Genomic DNA, 6,710 nt, shown 5'->3' on the forward strand with positions numbered 1-6,710 from the left:
TTCAGATATGAAGCAGTCCATGTTCCTTTTAAATATGTAAAGCTGCCATTTATGTATAACTCATGAATGACACCCTGTGTTGCAAGCAAATATCACGCAGAGGTTTGGGGAGCGTTGCAGGAACAGCTCCATCATCCCAGCCAAACAGCCACATGTCCCCAGCACAGGGCCAGCAGCACCCAGGGAGGGCCTGGAGCTCACCCTGCCCACCCTCAGGGGAGGGAAGAGCCCCAGGGATGGAGGATGTGCCCGGGGCAGAGTTTGGGACATCAGAGCCAGGAACGGCTGCTCCAGGCTTGGGACAGGCTGGGCAGGGCTGGGGACAAGGATGGAGGGACAGCACACAGGGGATGGCTCCCAGTGCCAGAGGGCAGGGCTGGGTGGGATATTGGGAATTGGGAATTGTTCCCTGGCAGGGTGGGCAGGCCCTGGCACAGGGTGCCCAGAGCAGCTGGGGCTGCCCCTGGATCTCTGGCAGTGCCCCAGGCCAGGCTGGACCCTGGGGCTGGGAGCACCTGGGGCAGGGGAAGGTGTCCCTGCCATGGCAGGGGTGGCACTGGGGGGGATTTGGGGTCCCTCCCACCCAAACCAGTCTGGGATTCCGTGATAAGAAACAGCCTGAAGCTGTGCCAGGGGAGATTCAGGATGGATCTTGGGAAAATTCCTTCCTGGAAAGGGCTGGAGTGCCCATCCCTGGAGGGTTTAACAGCCCTGTGGAGGTGGCACTTGGGGACACGGTCAGTGGTGGCCTGGGCAGTGCTGCCAAGGGCTGGGCTCCATGCTCTGAGAGCCTTTTCCAACCTGAACAATTCTGTGACTCTGCTGCATCTTCCTGGGATTTTTTATTTTTCTGTCTTTTTAAGCATTGTGGGCACTGCTTTTTCTGCTTCCCTGAGAAGAGCTGGGACCAGCTCAGGAGGGGAGGGAACGGCTGAGCCCCGTGTGCCCAGGCTGGGGGAGCTGCTGGAGCCCTGGCCAAGGCACTTGTCACCCCGGGAAATGAGGTGACAACTCCTGCCTGTGCAGGAATTCCCAGGAAAAGGCAGAGCCCCAGCCTGGTCCTGCTCAGAGCACCAAGGCCAGAATGGACAGCAGGGACGGAGTGGAGATGGGGTGAGGGAGGAAATGCCCAGGGTGAGTGTTAATTGGATAATTATCTGCAGCAATCAGGGCAAAGGCAGAGTTAGTTATGTGTGACTCCATCCCACCACGCTCCCGGCAGAGTGCTGAAGGTTTAAGCAACTAATTCAGACATAAACACCATGGATTTGAGATCTAGTCAATAAATTATAACATCTAAAATAAACAAAAATAAATTTAAATGTATTAACTGTATTCAACAAGTCTTGGCTCGTCAGATCCAGGTTGCCTCTAAACCCCACTTATCTCAATGTTTTGATTTTCCATCTTTTTTGGCACTCAAGATGCCAAGTGGACGTGTAATTACCATCAAATAAATAAAGTGAGCACCTAATTCTGCTACAAAGATTTTACATGACATAAATAATATATTTATTCTCCTCATCAGAGATTTTATTTACTTTTATTCCTCAGAAACCACTCACGGAGTAACACAACCAGACAATTCCATGCTGCAGCCAAAGTGGTGTTTAATGCTTCTGCTTTTGTAAGGAACAGTTTACAAAGTACAAAGTTAAAAATAAGAATTAGATCCTTTAAAGCTGAATTAAAAACAGGCCAGGGGCCTTTCTCTCTATATACAGGTAAATAAAGCATCACTGGTTATTCTGTGTACAAACCACAGCAGTAGGAAATAGAAAGTTTATATTTTTTTTTTTTTCCATCAAGAAAACAAAAGTTCAGAGTTCTACAAGGCATACAAAAATAACTCAGATTTGACACAAATCTGCTTTAAAGGAATATCCACGGACCCAGCCTGTGCCAGCCTTATGATCCTGGAAAATCCCAAAATAAATTACAAACACATCTAGTTAAAAAAATATCACTATTAAAAGCCTTCAGTGGAGCAGACAATTGAACTCCAACTTGCTCCCAGCCTGACTGATTTGAAAAAGCACTGCTGGAAAACAGGAGCAGGGAATCACATCCCAAGGAAAAGTTCACTTTGGAATTGATCCAGGAACTTCTGCCTTCCAATTTGGGGAACAAATGAGGATAATGAAGGGTCTGAGGGGGGTTAAAGGTGGTTTTATTCAGAGAAGAGGTGAGGAGGAGTCAGGGCAGCAGCTGCCCTGCCCTGGGAACAGCTGGATGTGAGCTCCAGGGAGCAGCCCCAGGGGTTCTAGGAGGGCACAGCTCCCCCAGAAGGAGCTGAAATGTGAATTTCTGCAGCCCAGGGTGCCCAGAGCAGCAGCTGGGGCTGCCCCTGCACCCCTGGCAGTGCCAGGCTGGATGGGGCTGGGAGCACCTGGGACAGGGGAGGTGTCCCAGGTGGAGCAGGGTGGGCTGTGAGGTCCTGTCCAGCCCAGAGCAGCTGGGACAGCTGAAATGAGGGCAGACTCCCTTCCACTGCCTGGTGCCCTTCTGGGGCATCAGGAGGAGAACATCTTCTATTTATGGATTCCAACATCAGAACTGACTGCTCTGCCTTCCCCTCTGTGCTGCAGAGAGCCCGGCTGGGATCACTGCCCTCAGGGAACACCTGGAACCCCTGTCCCTGCCAGCCCAGCCTGCACGGGGCACCTGGCACAGGGCAGGGCCCTCCCTGCTCACCTGGCACAGGGCAGGGCTCTCCCTGCTCACCTGGCACAGGGCAGGGCCCTCCCTGCTCACCTGGCACAGGGCAGGGCTCTCCCTGCTCACCTGGCCCAGGGCTCTCCCTGCTCACCAGGCCCAGGGCCCTCCCTGCTCACCTGGCACAGGGCTCTCCATGCTCACCTGGCACAGGGCAGGGCTCTCCCTGCTCACCTGGCACAGGGCAGGGCCCTCCCTGCTCACCTGGCCCAGGGCAGGGCCCTCCCTGCTCACCTGGCACAGGGCAGGGCCCTCCCTGCTCACCTGGCACAGGGCAGGGCCCTCCCTGCTCACCTGGCACAGGGCTCTCCCTGCTCACCTGGCCCAGGGCACTCCTTGCTCACCTGGCCCAGGGCTCTCCCTGCTCACCTGGCACAGGGCCCTCCCTGCTCACCTGGCACAGGGCAGGGCCCTCCCTGCTCACCTGGCCCAGGGGAGGGCCCTGCTCACCTGGCACAGGGCTCTCCCTGCTCACCTGGCACAGGGCAGGGCTCTCCCTGCTCACCTGGCCCAGGGCCCTCCCTGCTCACCTGGCCCAGGGCCCTCCCTGCTCACCTGGCACAGGGCAGGGCCCTGCTCACCTGGCGCAGGGCAGGGCTCTCCCTGCTCACCTGGCACAGGGCAGGGCCCTGCTCACCTGGCCCAGGGCTCTCCCTGCTCACCTGGCCCAGGGCTCTCCCTGCTCACCTGGCCCAGGGCCCTCCCTGCTCACCTGGCCCAGGGCCCTCCCTGCTCACCTGGCCCAGGGCCCTCCCTGCTCACCTGGCCCAGGGCAGGGCCCTGCTCACCTGGCCCAGGGCTCTCCCTGCTCACCTGGCACAGGGCCCTCCCTGCTCACCTGGCACAGGGCAGGGCCCTCCCTGCTCACCTGGCCCAGGGCTCTCCCTGCTCACCTGGCCCAGGGCTCTCCCTGCTCACCTGGCACAGGGCTCTCCCTGCTCACCTGGCCCAGGGCTCTCCCTGCTCACCTGGCCCAGGGCTCTCCCTGCTCACCTGGCCCAGGGCCCTCCCTGCTCACCTGGCACAGGGCAGGGCCCTCCCTGCTCACCTGGCACAGGGCTCTCCCTGCTCACCTGGCACAGGGCCCTCCCTGCTCACCTGGCACAGGGCAGGGCCCTCCCTGCTCACCTGGCACAGGGCTCTCCCTGCTCACCTGGCCCAGGGCTCTCCCTGCTCACCTGGCCCAGGGCTCTCCCTGCTCACCTGGCCCAGGGCTCTCCCTGCTCACCTGGCCCAGGGCTCTCCCTGCTCACCTGGCACAGGGCTCTCCCTGCTCACCTGGCACAGGGCTCTCCCTGCTCACCTGGCCCAGGGCCCTCCCTGCTCACCTGGCCCAGGGCCCTGCTCACCTGGCCCAGGGCCCTCCCTGCTCACCTGGCCCAGGGCCCTCCCTGCTCACCTGGCACAGGGCTCTCCCTGCTCACCTGGCCCAGGGCTCTCCCTGCTCACCTGGCCCAGGGCCCTCCCTGCTCACCCCGAGCCAACAGCAGGACGGGCTCAGGAATGCCCTGAGGAAAGCCCTGCTCCCTGCCCAGGGACAAGGGGAAATCCTCCTCACACACGGCCAGCACTCAAATCCTGGGCTTGCTCAAGCCACACAGGAGGAAAGAAATGAGTCTAAAAGCAGACCTGCACTAAACTGGCATGCAGATTTTGGTGAAAAGAAACAAGTTCCCAAAAATGCCATCAGAATTCTGCTGCAGCCAGAACTGGGACAGCCCTGGCGTTCACCAAAGCATTTCAAACAAATGCTGGAAAAGCAGGAGAATTCACAGAATTTAAAGGTTTCTGTACCACAAACCCCAGCAGGAGCAGAAGGAAAACCAGAAAGGAGCAGCTGGGCCTTGGCTTTAGCCCAGATCTGAGCTCAAAGCAAACAGAGGAGGTGTTGGCACAGGTACCTGTGAACTCCTGAGCACGAGGAAAGGGGAGTTATGGAAGGAAAAACCACTTGGTGCTTTGATAACCCACGTTCTCCCTTGAAGAGTTTTAAACCTGACCCCACACTTTTGCCTGATGCATTCTGGCAGGAAACTCTTCCACCACACACTCTGAGGCCAGTGTTGGTACTCCCCTCTTGGCACACCCAAAATTCTGACAATATCTGACCAATATCTGACCAGTCCTAATCATTACTTGTCACACCTGAGGATTTGAGTGATTCTGCAGGAATTAAACCCTTCTAGCCCAAGACATTCAATCAGATATTCCAGCTTTTGCAGCACAGAAACTGCTGTTTATCTAAAAAACCTCATTTTAAAATACTGCTTTGATTACCAGGATTTTTAAAAGACAAGGGTGGGGGGTGTAAAAATGAATTCCCCACAAATTCTGACCCCCAGATCTTGGTACCAAGTATGTAAATACTAACTTGAAAATATTTACTCTTAATTTAACCAAAATTTTTATTGGCTTGGAGGAAACTTAATTTTTTTAACCAAAACCTGAGCACCAATTAAGTGCAGGTCTGCTTTCAGATTTATTTCCCCATGTATTACTTAATGAACCTCAGTATTTATGTGATCCTCATTTATTTTATTTAATGAGAATATCTCAACTCATCGCTCATCCAACTCCACACACAACGTGGGAAGGATCCAAGGACTGCAAAACACCTTTGCCTGAAGATTCTGCAGCCTGACAACCCCCAAAATTAACCTTTCAGAGGTTAATTAACCTGCCATTAGATCTGTGCCAATAAAAGCCTGCTGGGGGACCAGGTCAAGCCTTTTTAAACTGATTTTTTGGGGATTTAAATGCAAGCTTCAGTGGGATTTTTTCCTGGACTTCACAGCTGCAAAGCCACTTAAAACCAAAAATTTGTGTCCCCCCATTCCTGCCAGGGCCCTGCACAAGGAGGATTTTCCAGAGGAGCATTTTCCAAGGGGGTCAGGGCTGCTGGGAGAACCTCTGGAGCCAACACAAGCTCTGGCCCAGCCCCAGGTGAGCCCTGGGACCAAGGCCAGCCCAATTTAACCAGCTAAACCATGAAATCTGCCTTTCCTTGTCCTTTATGAACAAATTCTGAACTTTTTAACCATGAAATCTGCCTTTCCTTGTCCTTTATGAACAAATTCTGAACTTTTTAAACATGAAATCTGCCTTTCCTTGTCCTTTATGAACAAATTCTGAACTATCTAAACATGAAATCTGACTTTCCTTGTCCTTTATGAACAAATTCTGAACTATCTAAACATGAAATCTGACTTTCCTTGTCCTTTTAATATGAATTTTGAGGTACCCAAACATGAAATCTGCCTTTTCTTGTCCTTTATGAACAAATTCTGATCTTTTTAACCATGACATCTGCCTTTCCTTGTCCTTTCAGAAGAAATTCTGAACTACCTAAACATGAAATCTGCCTTTCCTTGTCCTTTATGAAAAAAATCTGAGCTAAATATGAAATCTGCCTTTTCTTGTCCTTTATGAACAAATTCTGATCTTTTTAAACATGAAATCTGCCTTTCCTTGTCCTTTATGAACAAATTCTGATCTTTCTAAACATGAAATCTGCCTTTTCTTGCCAATTCTGAGCTAAATATGAAATCTGCCTTTCCTTGTCCTTGTAAAATGAATTCTGAGGTACCTAAACATGAAATCTGCCTCTTTTTTGTCCTTTTAAAATGAATTCTCAACTAAATATGAAATCTGCCTTTTCTTGTCCTTTTAAAATGAATTCTGAAGTACCTAAATATGAAATCTGCCTTTCCTTGTCCTTTTAAAATGAATTCTGAACTAAATATGAAATCTGCCTCTTTTTTGTCCCTTTGAAATGAATTCTGAGGTACCCAAACATGAAATCTGCCTTTCCTTGTCCTTTTTAGACAACTTCTGAGCTAATCCTGCAATCTGCCTTTTCTTGTCCTTGTAAAATGAATTCTGAAGTACCCAAACATGAAATCTGCCTTTCCTTGTCCTTTTAAAATGAATTCTGAACTAAATATGAAATCTGCCTCTTTTTTGTCCCTTTGAAATGAATTCTGAGGTACCCAAAC

General features: G+C 52.1%; 1 protein-coding gene across 1 annotated transcript in view; it reads right to left on the bottom strand.

The window, feature by feature from the left end:
• Window positions 1-4,929: 4,929 nt before the first annotated feature.
• Window positions 4,930-6,710, bottom strand: part of C7H10orf143 (chromosome 7 C10orf143 homolog) — a 9,328-nt gene continuing 7,547 nt past the window's right edge. The window contains exon 4 of the mRNA XM_059852249.1: window positions 4,930-6,710. This exon is cut by the window's right edge and continues 1,140 nt beyond it. The gene's annotated coding sequence lies outside the window, so the exon portion shown is untranslated.

This window comes from Haemorhous mexicanus, chromosome 7, assembly GCF_027477595.1.
Source record: "Haemorhous mexicanus isolate bHaeMex1 chromosome 7, bHaeMex1.pri, whole genome shotgun sequence".
In the NCBI taxonomy this organism is placed as follows: Eukaryota; Metazoa; Chordata; class Aves; order Passeriformes; family Fringillidae; genus Haemorhous; species Haemorhous mexicanus.